At 39.2% G+C, this 19,956-nt stretch overlaps 1 long non-coding RNA gene across 1 annotated transcript in view; it reads left to right on the top strand.

Moving 5' to 3' along the window:
- Positions 1–9,644: 9,644 nt before the first annotated feature.
- LOC102241306 overlaps positions 9,645–19,956 on the top strand; it is a 307,752-nt gene continuing 297,440 nt past the window's right edge. Inside the window, exon 1 of the long non-coding RNA XR_314528.2 lies at positions 9,645–9,778. This is a non-coding gene — a long non-coding RNA (uncharacterized LOC102241306). The remainder of the gene's footprint in view (positions 9,779–19,956) is intronic.

Genomic DNA, 19,956 nt, shown 5'->3' with positions numbered 1-19,956 from the left:
TGGAAGAATCTAAGATCCTCTTTAGAAAGGGTTAGGATTTTACTCAGGCAATGAAATAGAAGACAGCGAACAGGAGACTGGATGGGAGGGAGAGATTTAGGAGGTTGTTGCAATAATCCAGGTAAGGGATGATAACAAATTATGCTGGAAACAACTAGAGGTCTTCTTCATAAAATAAGGCAACTACTTGGATGTGGGGTCAAGGGTGCACTGAGTTGACAGTGATCCCCAGGTTTTGAACCGAATGACTAGGAGCACAGAGGTGCCACATACAGAAATCGGGAGGACAGAAAGAGGACATGGTTTCAGGGAAAGAAGATGAGTTCAATTTGGAGCATGTTGTGTTTGTGCGGCCCAGGGGGACACGAATGTCTGGAGTGGTGCCAACCCAGCGCCAGGAGCTACTTACTGAATACGAATGATGCTACTTGAATGGCTGTTTTTTTAAGGTTTTTAAAACAAATTGTTTCTTAAATAAGCCTGTCACACACAGCCAGCCCCTAGTCACTTTTCCTCAGCCACTACCACTCCCCTTCCTTCCTTCCTTCCTTCCTTCCTTCTTTCTCTCTTTCTCTCTCTCTCTCTCTCTCTCTCTCTCTCTCTCTCTCTCTCTCTCTCTCTCTTTCTTTCCTCCCCCACCCCCCTCCCTTTCTTCCCACATTGAACATAAGTAAAATTCATCCCAGTTCAGGTAAGAATGCTCCCCAAATCAAAATTAGCATTTTGAACTAGTGAAAGACCAACCTTTGAAATAAAATATTAGGTAATGGATGTACCAGGAATGAACTAAAAAAAGATACAGGCTTCTCTCACTGCTTTCAGCCTTACTCCCCAGGGTCTCTCACTGAAGGAAGGTCATGGGCAGCCAGGCAGGGGCACATTGGATGCAGAATTGCTAAAGTACGTTTTCTCCTCCTGCTGAGTCCCTAAGGATGCCGAATCCGGCTGAGCTGTTCAGGGTCTCATATTCTTCCCCTCAGTAAATTAAATCACAAGCACATCTCATCGCCCAGGCCTGCACAAAAGCCTGCTATACCTTTTTTGGCAAGCGATGCTTGAAATGGAGCTTTTAGGAATGCTAAAAGCCTCCCTCCTCCGGCCATCTGTGTTGGCTGGTCCAGCTGTGTCCACGGCTGGGCCTGGGGGTTGGGGGGGAGCCAGGGCCGAGGTGGCAAATTTCATCCATGTGTGAGCCGAATCGAGTCCAAATGGACTCCTGTCAACAATTTCTCTCTTTTGCTCAATAACTTGACGTAATTCTTCCCCGAAGCCGCCAATGATCCTATTGGATATTTGCAGGGAGAGGGTGGCTTTCTAACCTTTTTTTCTCCCAACTTTGAAAATGCTTTAATGGGAGGGCAAATGAGTACAAACAGGAAAGTGTTGGGAAGGTACAGTAGAGAAGCCTTCTGTGGCTCTGAGAGCAGATACAAATGCCGACTTAATTGGAAAATCAATCTTGCTGTCCGGCTGATTGATTGCTGGCCTCCTCTGGAGGTGGGAGAGAGAGTTGAGTCATGACGAGATAATTTTTTCCTATTACTAAAAGGAGGCCTAATGTACATCTCTAAGCCATTCAGCGTGAAGAACTTGTTAAAAACACGCCACCTTTTCCCTCTTGTTAATTGAATCTTTGGTGGAGGGAAGGAAGAATAACATAGCTTGCATTTGTGGAAACTCTTACTATTTTTTTCCCCCTAAAGATACTCAGGTTCTGAGAGGTGACTTAATAACCTTTATCAAAGAAATGCAAATGTTTTCATAGGGAGCAAAACAGAGGCCTGCTCATCAGGTCTACAGAACACTGCCTTGAGAGAGAGGGTTGGTGTTGCCTGGGGAGAGAATCACATTGCTGACCATCAGGTCACACTGTTGGGTAAGGCTAGAGGTCAGATAGTATCTCCTTCTTCACTCAGATGGGGAAACAGGCTCTTGGGTTTACCCTGATCAAGGCCCCATGGATAGTGAATGAAGCAGCCTGGAAGAATGACAGTCTGTCCCCCAAACATTTGTATCTCCCACCACACCACGTGGCTGCTGAAGAAAGGCTGTGCTGGGAGTTGGTCTGTTTATGTTTTCTCTCTCTCACCATATCCGTTCTGTGGTCTGACCTGCTTTGGAGGCCCCACCCTGTACACATCCTTAATCCACACCCTGGGTCCTGACTGCATCACTTCTGTGTTTGTCACCCTCCAGTCTGGAAGTGCACAGCCTTCTTCCCCCATGATGGAGTGCCAGCAACTGTCTATTGCTTTAACTCATTCGTCCATTCACAAATCTGTGTAATGATGCAGCTGTAGCTCTAGTCTCTCCCATGAAGAATGATCTCCCCTGATTTTTTCCCCCAGCAAAAATGCCTCCTAGCAAATGCCTGCTGCAACTATCATTAGAAGGAGTTAGAGGCTGGCTGGCATGGCTCAATGGTTGAGCATCGACCTATGAGCCAGGAGGTCATGGTTCAATTTCTGGTCAGGGCACATGCCCAGGTTGCAGGCTCGATCCCCATTGTGGGCGATCAGTGATTCTCTCTCAACATTGATGTTTCTATCTCTCTCTCCCTCTCCCTTCCTCTCTGAAGTCAATTAAAATATATTTTTTTAAAAAGGAGTTAGACACCTTCCTAGCCTAAAGGACACTAAGAAACAATAATCGTGGTCTAAGGAACCCTGGAAGAACCTCTCCCATTAATTAGAAACCCTGTGCTCTGTTTCTTCCTGTTTCCCAATATCTCAGTCATTCCCTATGCTTTCACCTAGTTTCTCCCCAAACCTACACTGGGCCTCGAGCTAAAAAGTACTTTCTTTATTGTTTCAGCGAAGTTTTGCTATTCAACTATTTCATGTGCTCTTCCATGTGGATTACCTTTGTAATATTTAATCATTTCCAAAAAGTCTACAAGAAAGACCAAGTTTATTAGTGAAACGGAACCTGCATTCTTTGGGCAGTGTTCACCACAAACTTCATTTTATGAGAAATACAGCGAAGCTGGCTTATTATAATCAAGAGAGATTATTTGTCACAATGGTCAAAGATGGTAAGAATGATTAAATTATGCAGATAGTTTTAAGATCTCATTTTCTCATTTTGGGTATTCACTTGAGTGTAAAGTACTTATTTATTATATAATGTTACAATTATTAAAATAAATCCTTGAAGACAGACCCAGAGAAGACATGAGCCATCAAACCTACCTAACAAAAAAAAAAAGAAAAAAAAAAGAAATAAAGATCCAAAGAGGAGGGTGTGACTTTCTAAGATCATGCACATGAAATCTTCCAACTCACCAAGAAGACATATTTTGTAAGGAGTGTTTAGAGAGGTACCCATGTTCTCTCCACTCTGTGATCCTGTAGGTGTGGTGCTGAAAGGCAGTGAATGGTTGCAGTGTTGGAAACAGAAAGAGGAATGACTAACCCCAGAGCCGCTGAGAATTGTGTGTGTGTGTGTGTGTGTGTGTGTGTGTGTGTGTGTGTGTAAAGGCAAAAATCCAAGGAGAACAATACAATTTCTGTGTAAATATTCTATACATTATGGAGTTTTACCACTGCTGTGTGGAGCACAATTGATATATTTTTAGGTAAAGTATAATTATTATGACTTTATTTCCTAAGCCAAAGTTCATGCTACTCAACCCAATTTATAAATGTGGAGGCTGAAGCTAGAGACCATTTCCCCAAGGTCACACAAATGACTCACGGCAAATCCAGGAAATCATTCCGTCTGACTCCAAGGCTGTGCTCATAACCTGCCTAACACAGAATACCCTGTGAACTTATGAATATAGACATAAACTCGTGGAAAAAAATAGAAACAGGATACTTAAATTTGACATTGTCATAGAAAATAGGTTGCCTATTGTTTATATATAAGAGCTATGAATAAGGAATAAATTGCAGACTGATGAAGGTTTGGGTTTTGTTTATTCTGAGGCTTGGGAAAGCTCATGAAATAGTTAATTCTTAGAAAAATTTCCCTTTTAAGTATTGGGGTGTAAAAATGCTTGAAATGTCTTAACATTCTTACATACATTAGACATGGATTTTATGACACAGTGATATTTTCAAATGTTCCAAAATGTTATGGAAAACTTCACACTTCCGTGATAATTCTTCAAACAGGAAGAATTCCTTAACAAGTCTTGAGATAAAGATTCCTGGCTTAAGCTGCTGCCTCACCCTTTCTGCTTTGGTTTTGAGAGACATTTGGGGTTCACTGACTTTGTGTTATCGGTGACCTTGTGAATCCACTAAATGACAGAACTGACTCAGAGTATTTGAGCTTTAGAAGGTTGGGTTTAGCACAAACATAGCCTATCGGAGAGCAAAACTGGTCCCTAGTAATCCCTTGCCTGGGCTGCTGGCTGAAAGAGTCTGAGGCTACTCACGCTTAGGAAATATTTAACATTTTTGGAACTGGCAGAATTGGTTGGACTGGAATTTTCTCCACTCGTAGTTTTCTGTTTATTTCTTTTTTCCTTTGTGTGTGTGTGTGTGTGAGTGTGAGTGTGTGAGTGTGTGTGTGTGTGTGTGTGTGAGTGTGAGTGTGAGTGTGAGTATGTGTGTATGTGTGTGCGCCCGCGCGCACAACAGGTGGCCTCGCCATGCAATTTTTATTGTTTCAATAAAGCCCCTTGGAAATGAGGTGTGGAAAACACCACACAAAGGCTGCTTCCCCCGCAGCACAGGGGACACTTTGTGACCATTGTTTTCACCTAATGAAGATGAGTTTCCAGCTGTCACAGCACCCAGTGGGCTTAAACTCTGTCTGATAAAACATATCGCGGCACTGCATCCAGCCTGGCTGTTTGTTTCTAAGTAATTTCAGATAAGAATTGGTAAATTAAAAAATCAGGCAACATCCACTTTTAGAATCCTGTTAAAAGAATGTAGGTTACTCCTGAAAAATAAAGCGAAAGCTAAACATTCCTTCAACATCTTTAACCTCACATGCAACTTATTCCCTGCTCGTCTCTCCAATCCCATTTGTCATGCTTGGTGTGACTGGGAACAACGCAAGAAAGGCCTGTGGGAATGTCATGGCCTAAATAACTGCTATGGATGACAGACACTTGTGCTTATTTTCTCAGTGACTTTTCCCCACCACCCATGAGTGAGGCAGGAGAGACAGCACTGCCCCCATTTTACAGATAAGTAAACTGAAGCACAGAGATATTCATAACATATCCAGTACCACATAGCAGATGTCATCAGGATATGACTTGAAGATTGCTTGATTCCAAAGCCCAGCCTCATCATACTTTTCACCAAAAGACTACATTTAATGAACATTTTTAGTGACAATTAAGATTGTGGATAAGAGAGTAACATCGAGCAGGCAAGGTAAGATTGAGCCATTTATAGGCTCCACTAGAGAGTTCATAAATAGCTGCAATTGACAGATTTCACCGAGGACAGATGGCAGTTTTGGCTGGGATCAGCTCGATTCCTCGAAGGGAATTCTGTGCTATCAGTGTTGGTCTTTCCTCCACACATTTGGGCTGGCTCAGTGTGGAGTGGGCTGAGAGGATTCATCTGGCTTGATGTGAATCTTAATATTTCACAATGTCAGAATTGAAATAAAAGGAAAAGTATGTCCTTTCCTCTTTCTAAAAATACTGCCATGAAGAGACATGAAATGTAGCTTGAAGAAAAATAAACCTGGAATTCTTATCTTCTGTTATGGATTATTGATACTGGTGGCCAATAAACAAGTTATATTTTAGGCTCAAATTAAAGTCATTTTTTCCTTCCAAACTGTTCCAAATCTAATTGACCAGGCAATGTTCCACTTTATATTCTTATTTATTTAAAGGAAATATAGTCCATATGTTTCACATTCATTTATACTTAACTCATCAAAATGCTATTTGGCAACAGGCATTCAATGTCCCCCAGAAGATTCTTGTGGTGCCTTTGATAAAATTTAATTCTTACAACCAAGAAATAATATTTTTCCTGGAAAGAAACAAAGTTCTCAAAGGGCTCTAGGTCAGTTCAAAGCTCCATTCAAAATGGGTTATGAAAGGTTAAGTTTGGAAGAATGTTTTGGTATAATTCACTGCTCTCTAAAACTGCCAGTGGAGATTGCTGGATAAGGGGTTATTGGATTCCTCAAACTGAGTAACTTAACATCTACTGCCCAAATGAAGAGATTAACAGATGACTATCCTATTTACTAAAATGTGTAATGATATGTTTAAAACATTATGAGCTCTGAATACATAGTGGAACATTGGATATTTGACTACTAAAAATTAAGAGCAAATGACTTATTGGTAAATAATATTGCCAAGGGCTTTTAGATTAAAAAAAATGGAAATATATATTTGAAAATAATAATGTAAACATTTCATTAAAATGGATACAAGACAGAAGAAAACACACATAAACACACATATAAATGGGAAATTAACATATGCAAAAATATTTGGTTCTATTAAGAGTCAAATGCATGCAAATTAAAACAATGAGTTATAACTTTTAACTAGCAAATTGGAAAAATGATGTTAAAATATTAAAAGCTACCAAAAATTTTTTGATAATATTTTGGTTGAAGTGTAAACTGGTACAGTTTTCCTAGAAATGCATTTAACTATATGAATTTTTATTCTTAAAAGAGTTCATATCCTTTCATTCAATAAACTTCTAGGAATCTATCCAAAGTGGTGGACAAAGATTTATATGCCAAACTATTTATAGAATTGCTATTTTTAATAGCAAAAATAAAGCCAATATTTCTAATAATAGAGTTAAATAAATTATGGTTAAATAAATTAGGTACATTGCATAGGCTATTAATCATCTACTAACGTCACATTATATAGTTTAATGTCATGGGAAATGCTATTGTATAAATGGAAAAAGTAGGGGAAAAAACCCTTTAATATATAATCCCAATTCTGCAAAAACAAAACCAGACATGCAAATACATGAAACACATATTTAAAAGAAACCAGTTGTTATCACTTGATGATGAGAATATGTGATTTTAATTTTCTTTTTTTAGCTTTCTGCATGTAAAAACAATGAGTGTGTGTTAAATTTATAATCATAAAACACAATAAATATTGCTTATATTAATAGCATTCTTACTGGAACAGATAAATAAATTCAGTAAAGTACAAGGATACAAAGTAAATATTCAGAAATTGGTTGTATTTTTAAACACCAATAATGGATTATCAGAAAGGAAAACAAAAAAACAATTCCATTTAAAATTGCATAAAAAATACCTAGGAATAAATTTAACCAATGAGGTAAAAGACCTGTACTGAGAAAATTATGATACTGAAGAAATTAATGATTCAAATAAATGGAAGCATATAGCATGCTCATGGATAGGAAGAATGAACATTGTTAAAGTGACCATACTATGCAAAGCAATCTATAGATTCAATATAATTTGTATCAAAATACTAATGGTGTATTTCAAAGACTAGAACAAATAATTCAAAAATTTATATGAAACACAAAAGACCCTGTATAGCCACAGCAATCTTGAGAAAGAACAAATTTGGAGGAATCACACTGCCTAGTATCAAACTATACTGCAAAGCCATAGTAATCAAAATAGCATGGTACTGACATAAAAACAGATATATGGATCAATGGAACAGAATAAAGAACTCAGAAATAAACCCATGCCTATATGGTCAATTAATATTTAACAGAGGAGTCAAGACCATACAATAGGGTACAGATGGCATATTCAATAAATAGTGTTGGGAAAATTGGACAGATATGTGCAAAAAAGAAACTAGACCACCTTCTTACACCATATATAAGAATAAACTCAAAATAGATTAAAGAATTAAGTGCAAGGTAAAGAAAAGAAAAAAGAAACAAATGGGACTACATCAAACTAAAAAGGTTTTGCACATTGAAGGAAACCATCAATAAGTAAAGACAAACCACTTAATGGGAGAACATATTCACCAATGATTCATCTGATAAGGGGTTAATATCCAAAATTTATGAAGAACTCAAACAACTCCAAAAAAACAAACAATCTAATTATAAAAATCGGCAAAGGACCTGAACAGACACTTCTCCAAAGAGGACATACAGATGGCCAATAGACAGTTAAAGAGATGCTCGATGTCACTAATCATCAGAGAAATGCAAATTAAAACCATAATGAGACATTTCATACCTGTCAGAATAGCTATCATCAATAAATCAACAAACAAGTATTGATGAAGTTATGGAGAAAAGGAAACTTCGCATATTGTTGGTGGGAATGCAAATTAGTATAGCCACTGTGGAAAACAGTAGGGAGGGTCTTCAAAATATTAAAAATGGAGCTGCCTTATGACTCAGAGATTCTACTTCTGGGTATGTACCCAAAGAAACTCAAAACACTAATTTGAAAGAATATATGCACCGCTATGTCATTATGGTGTTATTTACAATAGCCAAGTATGGAAGCAGTCCAAGTGCCCATTGTAGATGAGATAAAAAAAAGCTGTGGTACATGCCATGGAATATTGCCTTGTCATAAAAAATAACAAAATCTTACCATTTGTGACAGCCTGGATGAACCTAGAGGGTGTTATACTAAGTGAAATAAGTAAGTCAGAGAAAGATAAATACCATATGATTTCACTTACATGTGGAATCTAAAGGACAATATAAACAAACCAACAAAACCCAAATAGACTCATGGTTCCTGGGGGAAGGGAAAGTTGGGGAATTGAGATAAAAAGGTGAAGAGATTTAGAAGTATAGATTGGTAGTTAGAAAATAGTCATGGGATGTAAAGTAAAGCATAGGAAATATAGCCAATAATATTGTAATAACTCTGTATGGTGCCAGTTGGGTACTGAAAATATCAGGGGGATCATGTATATGATTGTCTAACCAGTATGCTATACACCTGAAACTAATACACAATAATATTGAGTATAAACTGTAATTGAAACAATTTAAAAAAATTTAAAAATAAATAAAAGAAAAAATAGAATTCTTTGAATTTTCAGCAGGCTAAAGTGGTGGAAGTAATATATTCACCAAAAACTGAAATGGTCTTCTTTGGGTTTTGCAATGACCATTAAATAACTGACTCTTTTTCATTCTATGTCTTCATGGCTATAGCATAGACATCTTTGAAAAATAATCTTTCAATAAAATGTAATATCCTGTCTTTATATCCTAGTAAAAATAATCCAGAGGAAGCACCAGTCATTCTCCTTTATCAGTTAAAAATATGCCCATAATTGCCCTGGCTGGTTTGGCTCAGTGGATGGGGCGTCAGACTGCGGATTGAAGGGTCCCAGGTTCGATTCCAGCCAAGGGCGCATGCCTGGGTTGTGGGCTTTATCCCCAGTGGGGGATGTGCAGGAGGCAGCCAATCAATGATTCTCTCTCATCATTGATGTTTCTATCTCTCTTTCCCTCTCCCTTCCTCTCTGAAATCAATAAAGATATATTTTTTAAAAAATGCCCATAATGAATATCAGAAGAGTTTTCTGATTTCTGAATATAATGTAGTTGAGTGTTTCTTTAAGATATCTTGCTCTTTAGTTTGATAGTAAAGTAATTTTTTGAATAAGCCAGTTAGTTGAAGAAAACATCCTTTCAGAAGGCATTTTCCCCATGAGTTCAGAGTTTATTGGTTTGATTTATCTTCCTCATTAGGTAGACAGGAATTTGGATGCACAGCAGAAAATGTGGTTGAGAAATTGGAAAGCTACTACAAACATACTCTGTTCTGGAGAGGCAGTATGAAGTGTGCATTGAAGGAAGACCTGGGACTGCATTTTAGCTCTGCCACCTCGAGGGTGAGTGAACTTGTGCAATCATGTTGTAACTTTTATCTTGTCTATCTCAAAGGGTTCTTGTGAAGAATACATGTGCTAATATGTGTGAGCTGTTATTGTTATCATACAATTTAAAGTTGATGGTAATAGAAACTAGGCTCTTGTCTTACCTTACTATTGATGGGTTGGACCTGAAGTTTCTTGGTAGAAGTTATTCAATAGTCACTGAAATTTCCAATCCAGTCCTTCACAAATGTTCCTAGAGGTTTTAATTTAAGTGTGAGAAATATGGATTCTTTACCTTTGTTTGCTGGTAGCCATACTCTGTAATCCCTCTGGAAGCCCTGAAGCACAACTATTCTTTAAAACATATTTATTTTAATATGTTTATAGTAAACTGCAAAAGTAATAAAACCATGAGCCAGACATCTGTTTACTTTATAACCGCATCATATCTATGTGCACCTTAATTGAAAATAAGTCAGCAAACTGAAAAGTAATAATTTGTGAAAAAAGCTGTACATGCCCTTTTGTAATGTATTTATAGTTTTGAAAAGTTAGAAAGGAAAACTATCCTGGATCAGGAAGTGTAGTGGAGCTTCCGACTGAGGCGCTCTCAGTGATGGGACTGGAGAGAGACCCTCACAGGAAAGTGGAATCTGAATTTGGAGAAAGTAGTTGGCAATTGTGTGTCACAACAACCCCATGATGGGATTTTAAACTCCAGGCAGCAGACTTTAATCAGCCTGGACAGAAAAAAAAATAGACAGTTTAAATCCATGAAGGAACAAAGCCATTTCTGGGAAAAAAGTAAACATTTTTTCCTTATCAGACTGGAAAAAAATGAAGGTCAGGAACGCTATGGCCACTGGGGCAGGCCAGATAGTGAGGGAAATGATGACCTTTTGGTTGATGCTTTGGCTATGCTTCCTAAAAGTTAAATTTAGATTTCTCAATAAGAACTTATTTTCTCGTTTAAGTTTTGTTCTAACTGAGGTATTGTCTTTTCATAATAATCAATATTCATTTTTATGTAGAAAAACTTCAAGTGGGCAAGTGTTTATTTTATTCTTTTAAAAAATGTGAACTGAATACCCACTCAGTAAAGAGCATTTTGCTAGTCTAAAATTTTATTATAAAATTAATAGGCTCATGAATAATTCAGTCTAGAGGTCATTAGATGGGAATGAGCGAGAGTAGGCTACTGTGTAGGAAGGTGAGGGAGTGGAGTTGGGTGGGGACAGGCTGGCATGGGAAGTCAGAGCCTGAGTAGGATGAGAAGGGCATCCCTGGGAGGAGAATGGGGACGTATGGGAAGGCTGACCCAATAAGTAAATAAATTTAGGATAGTGGTTTCGTACTATTTAGTAAGAGAGTTATAAATGTGGAAAAGAGGAAAACTGTAATCAACCAAGAGATGCTAGATTGGAATTGGAGGTATTGATGTGAACTTACTGCTTTTCACACATACACACACATTTCCTAGCTTTGGCACTGAGAATCCCAGAGCAGTGACACCCCAGTCATAGCAAGCACACCTAGAGCTGGGTCTTCAATTCTTAGTACCATTCTCCACTAAAAGGAGCTATGATGACTTGGACAAATGACTGATTCTAGGACCGGGGTGGAGAAAGCAAAAAAAAAAAAAAGCCTGGAATATCTTATTGTCCCAGGATGTAAAGGATACTCAAGGGAAAGGACACAGAAGCCTCATCAAAGGACAGAAAAACTGGGATAATTTGAGCTTCAGAATAGATGTCCATAAAATTGTATCATTGAATAAAATAGTATCTATGAGCCCATACTAATATAAATAAATCAATGGATAAATAAATCAAGAGAAGTGAATGCTGACTAATAGATGTAGAAAGAGATAACCATTTGGCAACATTACAGTAGTAATTAAGCCAATAAATATCTATGGATATTAAAAATAAGCATATGAAAGTTTGATAAGAGAAAATATTCATATCGTCTCAAAAAGGTACTTTCATAAAATATTTATACATTAAGGAAAAAAGTAACTTGAAGAAACCTAGAAGATATCATCTTAATCCAATTATCAAAATTAACCTTACCAGAAAAGGGACAAAAAGAAATTGTGGCCACTTGATAGAAAGACATAGAAGAACCAAGTATCACTTCTGAGGGATTGCTGCTCAAGATGCAGAACCTGAATCTAGTCCTGAGAAAGCACTAGGCATATTGGGAGACATTTTAGCAATAACTGGCCTGCAATTTTCAAATGTCAAGGACATGGATGTTGAGGAAAGACTGGGGAACTAGTTCAGATGGAAGGAGACTAAAAACACACAACCGAATGTTATAATATCCTTTGGATCCTTTTTGCTATAAAGAACATTATTGGGACAATTGTTAAAAATTGAATGGGGTCTGAAATTAGTTGGTCATGATGTACCAATGTAAAATTCCTCATTTTGATGGTTTTATTGTAGTTATGTAGAAGAATGGCCTTGTCTGAAGGGCATTTACACTGAATTGTTGTGAAGCAACATTTTGGTAACTTACACTGAAATGGTTCCGGAAAAAAAGTATTTTTGCATTATATTTGCAATGTTTTGTAATTTTGAAATTATTTCAAAGTAAACTCATCTTTAGTATAAAAAAATGAGTAAGAAGTGGCCCTGCTTTCAGGGAGGCTATTTTATAGTAGAACGGCCAAGGCAATAAAGATGAAGTCAGCAGAGAAGAGAGGGAGGTGGACGGGTGACATGGTTACCAGCAAGGGCTCTAGAGCCAAATGTCCCATGCTTTGTGCCTCAATCATAGTTCTGCCTGTACCAGCTAGGAAGCCCTCGGAGAATGACATGAAGCTTCTGGGCCTCAGTTTTCTCCGCTATAAAAAGGGGATAATAATAATATAATCCCATAGGGTAATGAGAAGTTTGTAGAGCACATGGCAAGTGCATAGTAAATGGTAGTTATTATTTGTTATTGGTGATAAGCTCTGGTTATTTGTAGTCAGAGAGCTGCATCTAAATTCTTTCTCTGCTACTTTCTACGAGGCCTTGAGCAAGTTACTCAGCTTTTCTAAGGCTCAGGTTTTTCATTGAAAATAGCAATAATAATCATGTTAATAATAGTATTAGAGTGGGAGTGAGACTTAAATGAGATAATGCACAATGCTTAGCACCTTGTAAGCACTTTATATGTGTTACTTATCGCTACATAAACACAAAATGAAATGTAATAAATCCAATATGAGAAATAAAAAGCATGTGGCAGTTCTGAGGAGAAGGAAGAAAACATCTGGGGGAAAGAGGGAAAGCATTTGGTTGTAGAATTCTCTGGAACAATGGAGAGATTTACACTATAGTTGAGAGATGCTAAGGCTAGAAGAATGGCAGTGGGAAGGGGAGAAAGGAAGGTGGTGGTCAGGGGAGAAACAGGAGTCAATGATCTCTGAGCTAACAGACAAGGGGAAGAGCTAGTGTGAGGGAAGACCCCAGATGAGAGTAATGGGGAGATGTGTGCAATAAAATGGGCTCTAGACAGGAATTTCTTCTCTGGAGAGAAGGAGACTGGATTAGGCACATAGACTGAGGTGGCAATGTAACTCTATGAGTAAATGAGATTTCCAAGGAAGAGTGCTCAACAAGGAGAGAAGGAAGGAGGAGTCAGGGGTAGAACTTAAGAAAGCTCCCTCATTTAGGGAGCACAAGGGGAGATGGAGCATGGGGATATATGAGGGTGGTAAGAGAGAGAGGAGGTGAGTGAGTCAGGAAGGTGCTATGTGACAGGCATGGGAGTAGCTTGGTTCAGAGAAAAAAGACAGAGGGTAGAGAAGAACAAGGACTAGGGGAAGATACTGTGTTGGTGGTTAGCTGGTCCTTGCTGAGTTACATGAAGGTAGAGTAGAAGCCAAACTCCAAGGGGTGAAGTAGCAAGGAGGGAGGATCTGGGTAAAGAGAGCAGAGCTTGGATTCTTCTTGAGGACACTGAGCAGCCAAGGCTGATGTACCAGGAAGCAGATGAGGCTTCAGTTTCAGGCCCCTCACCTCGCCAGACCTGTCCCAGGCCCCAGGACACACCCAAGCAATGTGCTCCCATGGTTATGTGACCCGCAAAACTTACAAATGTAAGACAGTTGACTTCGTGTTTTTGAGCTACTTTAACAAAATTCCACAGACTGGTTGGCTTAAACAAATCAATTTATTTCTCACAGATCTGAAGGCTGGAAAGATGGGCACACTGGGTACCAATATGGTAGACTTCTGGTGAGAGCCCTCTTTCTGGTTTGCTGATGGTGTCTTCTCTCCCTGTGTCCTCACAAGGTGGGGGTTGGCAGGACACACACACACACACACACACACACACACACACCACACCACACACCACACACCACACCACACACGCACACACACACCACACACACCACACACACCACACACACACACACACACACACACACACACACACACACACACCACACATCTTCTTTTATAAAATAAAGGCATTAATTCCACCATGAAGGCCCCATCCTCATGACCAACTCTAACACTTATTATGTCCCAAAGAACATGTTTCCAAATTCCATCACATTAGGGAGATAAGGAAATCAACATATGAATTTTGGAGGCACACAAATATTCAGTCTGTAGCAATATTTAGCTATGATCAGTTAAGTCTACTGGCTCTTTCTATTCAAGCTCTTCTTCACTTACAATTTTCCAGAGGTTGAATGGCATTCCAGCATCAGCTTAGAGAACCAGAGTTAAAGTTTATGAGGATATACTGTATGGTTTGCATATCATTAACATCTAGTTAAGTCATTGCTAATAGTTTCAGGAATTCTCACCCCACCCACTGGGCAGACTCACTCAGCATTGACACAAGTGTCAATGAAACCAAGTGTGAATGTGCCTCTTGACATGTGGCTTCAGGAAAAGAGACTAGTGTGTGGACTGTCCTTCCAGTTATGAGGTGAGCAAAATTGCCAGAAGAGGATCCAGTTCTTGTCAAGGCCCAGTCAGAATGTAAAATCTCTCCTTGAGATAGGACAACCTAACATTTGTAACATAGCACTATGATGAGACATCAGTGGCAAACTGGTTAATGGGTGTTGTCAGTGAAAAAGATTTGAGATTAGTCACAGCACATACACACTCACAAACTTGAAATGTTCTGAAATCCTTCAGCTCAGATATGAAAGAAACTTGATAAGAGATTTTTTACACATTTGAGAAAAATAATCCTACAAAGTTACATATTACCAATAATGAATTAGTATTTAGCTAAATGTTTTCTAAAACCATAAATAATAAGCAAACTTTTTTTATTAACTATGCTGGAAAAACATTGAATTATTGCCAAATAAAGTAGCAAGCTGAGAGAATGCCCCTAAAAAATGTAGGGGGAAATGTTATAAAGGCCAGGCAATAAATTAAAACATTACATTATTTTTTAGATTTTTATAATGTTTGCTGTATTCGTCCATGTTTAAAAAATTGTAACTTACTGCATTTTTTCTTCTAAATAAATACTCAGTTTTATACTGAATTTTTAATTTTTAATTCTTTATCTTAATGGGCCCTCCCTGCTCCCAAATTATATGAGCTTCAGGCCCCACAAGAGCTCAGTCTACCCTTGCATGCACAAACAGCAGTGCTTCTTCCCAGAGGTTGATTCATGCCTGAATGGGCAGAGCTGGGAAGTAAGGTTTGGGCTAAATGGGATATTAAATATTTCATTATTAGTAATTTCTAGCCTAGGGATGACCTGAGCATTTTGTGGGCAGAAAGGAGGGTGCTAGGTTGAAGGGAAAGATGGAAATACTCATGTAACAGGGATCCTTGTTGGACACTGAACTATAAAGGTTAATGACTTATTGGAACAGGTCTCATATAGAGGAAAGGAAGGGGTTAAGATAGAGTGGAGTGATCTACTTAAAAATAAAGCAGGTATAGAGAGGCAGCGAAGGCGGGAAAAGAGCGAGCAGACTTCGAGTTAGTGAGGAAGGGCACCAGGGAGTTCAGTCCTGTGACCTTAATCTTCTAGTTCATGTAGGAGGCCAGGTTATCATCTCAAGTCTCAGGGGTGGGTGGTTTTAGGGGTTTCCAAAGCCTGAGCATGTCACTAATAGCTGTTTCTGTGCAACAGCAGTGTTGGGTCATCACTCATCTTCCCAAACTCTGCCTGTTGGTCCTAAGACATTGCACTCGAGACACTGCTGTGGACTTGACAGTAACCATGTAAGGTGAAGGTCGAGTTTGGGGAAAAGCCTAGGTTTTTCTCTGTTCTGGTGTCTATATATATTGCTGTATATCAGAAAATCCAACTGTGGGAATAATGCAAGGCTGGTGAGGAGACTGTCAGGCGGGGAACTGGAGTTGTTGCCTAGAGGAAAGAAACAACAATTTATTACAGATGGCCTTATTCTGCACAGGATTTAAGGCAGCTTCCAAGAATGCATGTAATAAAATAGCAAGCTGTGGTCCATAAATAAAAAATCAAGGCTGGAAAAAGCATAAAATATAGAAGAGAAGACTGCAGACGTGGCTTGTCTTCAAATAACTGGAGGGTTGTCATGTGGACGAGTGGCCAGGGTTATATGGAACGTGAGCCCAAGAACATGGGGTAGGGTGACAGTAGGCGCAACAAAAGGCAAAACTTTCTACAAGTGCAGCTGCTACTCCACCATGGAATGAGGCGGGGAGCTCCTCCTCCATCCCAGGAGGCGTTTAGACCCAGCGAGGTGGCCTCCTTTCTGGCCCATCTGAGAGCCAGCTGACATGATGGGAAGATCTGGCCCCTGACCTGCCCTTAGGGTCAGCATTCTAATGACTAACAGGAACTGTTTTGAATAGCACCCCGTAAGTAATGAACTATTCTAATACATGCCACACATTAATAAAAGCTTGTCAACTGCCAAAATGAGTATTTCTATGACCTACAGTATTGTCTCCCATCTTTGAAATGTCACTGCAAATTGTAAACCCAAAATTTCTGAAGCAGAAATGAAGCAAAATTTTGGAAGCTTCCGATAGGAGGAGGGTGGAGTGGGAGGTGCATGTTTTCTATCAGCTCATCATTCCCCTGAGTCATCATTGGTAGTTAGAAGGGCTAGTGGCGTCCAGTCAGCCACTCAACGTTGAACAACAAATGGCTGTTGTACCCTAGCATATGTCAGGCCCAATGCTAGGCCCTGGGGAGAAAATAATAAGCAAAAAACACACAGTCCCTCCTTTCCCAGTGATTGTTGCTTAGTGGGAAAACAACATTAATAAAAATAATCACACATCTATATACTTACCAATGGTGATATGCACTATCAAGGAAGAAAAGAGTATTTTCAGAGTGGATAGCTGTAAGACCTGTGAGAGCACGAAGGAAAAACATGTTTACTAAGATCCGTGAGTTATAGGAAAGAAGGGGGCAGGGGTGTGGGTTCAGATGTAGAGCCGCAGGCTGAAGGGACAATGTGGGGGAAGCTCAGAGATGTGTGGGAGCACGGAGCATTTGAGAGACTGCATGGCCAGAGTGGCTGGGGGCACCTAGACTAGAGGCCTGGATGCCATGAGCAGCCCAGGAGAGGCGGTCTAGGACAGTGATGGCGAATCTTTTGAGCTCGGCGTGCCAGCGTTTTGAAAAACCCTAACTTAACTCTGGTGCCGTGTCACATATAGAGATTTTTTGATATTTGAAACCATAGTAAAACAAAGACTTATATTTTTGATATTTATTTTATATATTTAAATGCCATTTAACAAAGAAAAATCAACCAAAAAAATGAGTTCGCGTGTCACCTCTGACACGCGTGTCATAGGTTCGCCATCACTGGTCTAGGGTCATGAGCAACACCAGGGGCTTTTTCTAATGACCAGGGGAAGCCCTTAGGGAGAAATAAGATTATGTAGGTGTTTTGCTGCCTTAAAAAATCACTTTAGCCTTGGAGTAGAGACTGTATTAGGGGTGGGGCATGAATAGATGTAGGGAGACTATTCAGTAGGCTGTATGAGGGATCAAGGTGAGAGAGGGCGGTGATTTGGACAAGGGTTGTGGTGAGAAGTGAATGGAGAGAAGTGAAAGGTTTCCCAAAATGAGTGGGAGATAAAAATGAGCAGGATTTGGTGATGGATTGTCGTGTTGGTGAAGGGGGTGGGAGGAGGTGGTATCAACGGTGAGTCCCAGCACATGGACAGATGAGTTTCAATCACTGATGGGGTGCTCCAAGAGAGGGTTGGCCTAAGACAATGGCCAGAGGGAAAAATAGACCCTCCCTCTCACCTTACCTGGTTCTGAGTTAGAAAAGGCGAGAAGTTCACCTGACTCCAGTTCAACTCAGTGCAGTTTCATCCTATTTAGTTCAATTAGATTCACCTTATGGCTCAGCTACCAAATAAGACTATGTGAGTAACCTAGACAAATACAAAAGGCCCTGGGCATGTTTGCATGGTTATTTCTTGTACTTGATGAGTATCCAAATAACCAAAGTTCCCCATGGAATGTGCAAATTACCTGCAGAGATAAAATGCCACTGGACTACAGTGGTTAGATGTGCCCCACAGAGGGCCTGACTGACTCACAAAAGGATTGGATGGCCTGTACCTAAAAATGGAGATGACTCCACGGGGTGCCCTTGAAGTCACTGGGCAAGGGGTGATGTGAATGTGGAAGGACCTGAGTTCTCTGGTCTGCACCGCCCCCACCCCGGGGACTGGAGTATGTGCACTTGTTCTTATCCCTGGCTCCATCTCAGACTCCTAGGCAATTCCTAAAGGAGCCTTATGCTTGTGTCCTCAGCCACATGGATAATAACTACTCTCCAATTATCCCATTTAGGTTTTGCAAGAGCCAAATGGAAGTGTCTGATAACCTGGGAATTTTCTGACAAAGATAATACATAAATTTAGTATGTATCTGGGGATGATGGTTCCAGCCACATCATTGCCCCTAGCTACAAGTGAAAAGGAGGAGTCCCAGCCATGTCGGGCATCCTTATGCCCATTCCTTATGACTTCTGCATGTCCCATCTCCCATAGCATCACTACCATCCCTCTCCAACTCTACTCAGAATTGCAATGTAAATATCACTGTCTAAACACAAAAACTTCTGGGAGAAAGCATGTGCTTTATCTAATTCTGTATCTTAGTAATAGTCACTAAGCCTTGTATACCCCATTCTGTTCTCAAAACAAGCTTCTGTACATGTTTCATTTTGCCCATACAATCTTGGGGGGTGGGGTTAGGTCTTATTAAACTCATCTCCAGGGACACTAAACTGCTTACCCCAAGTCAGATGCTATGAAGGGGCCAAGAGGGGACTCTGCATTTCATGCTGTCTCTACTCTACCAGTTGTTCCCTCTGGTTAAAGCAGACGGATCTGTGTTGGGAGGGGGAGCTTGAAGATGTTGGGAGCAGAGAGGATTTTCCCATTATCCCTTGAAGTCACACAACATAAGCAGCTGTCGATTTCTCCCCACTTAATGGTAGTCAGCTCAGTGGCTCAAAGTACAGGATGTAAAGGGAGATAGGACTGTATTTGAATACTGATCTTCAACCTTGCTGTATATGACTTTGAGCGAGTTATTACATGTTGGGACAATATTAGCAACTATATTATAGGACTCTTGTGAAAAATAAATGAGTTAATATCATATCTATCTATATCTATCTATTATCTATCTATCATCTATCTATCTATCTATCATCTATCTATCTATCTATCATCTATCTATCTATCTATCATCTATCTATCTATCTATCATCTATCTATCTATCTATCATCTATCTATCTATCTATCATCTATCTATCTATCTATCATCTATCTATCTATCTATCATCTATCTATCTATCTATCATCTATCTATCTATCTATCATCTATCTATCTATCTATCATCTATCTATCTATCTATCATCTATCTATCTATCTATCATCTATCTATCTATCTATCATCTATCTATCTATCTATCATCTATCTATCTATCTATCATCTATCTATCTATCTATCATCTATCTATCTATCTATCATCTATCTATCTATCTATCATCTATCTATCTATCTATCATCTATCTATCTATCTATCATCTATCTATCTATCTATCATCTATCTATCTATCTATCATCTATCTATCTATCTATCATCTATCTATCTATCTATCATCTATCTATCTATCTATCATCTATCTATCTATCTATCATCTATCTATCTATCTATCATCTATCTATCTATCT

Source organism: Myotis brandtii, unplaced genomic scaffold (genome assembly GCF_000412655.1).
Source record: "Myotis brandtii unplaced genomic scaffold, ASM41265v1 scaffold751, whole genome shotgun sequence".
NCBI lineage: Eukaryota > Metazoa > Chordata > Mammalia > Chiroptera > Vespertilionidae > Myotis > Myotis brandtii.
This window is presented reverse-complemented; position numbering and strand designations above follow the sequence as displayed.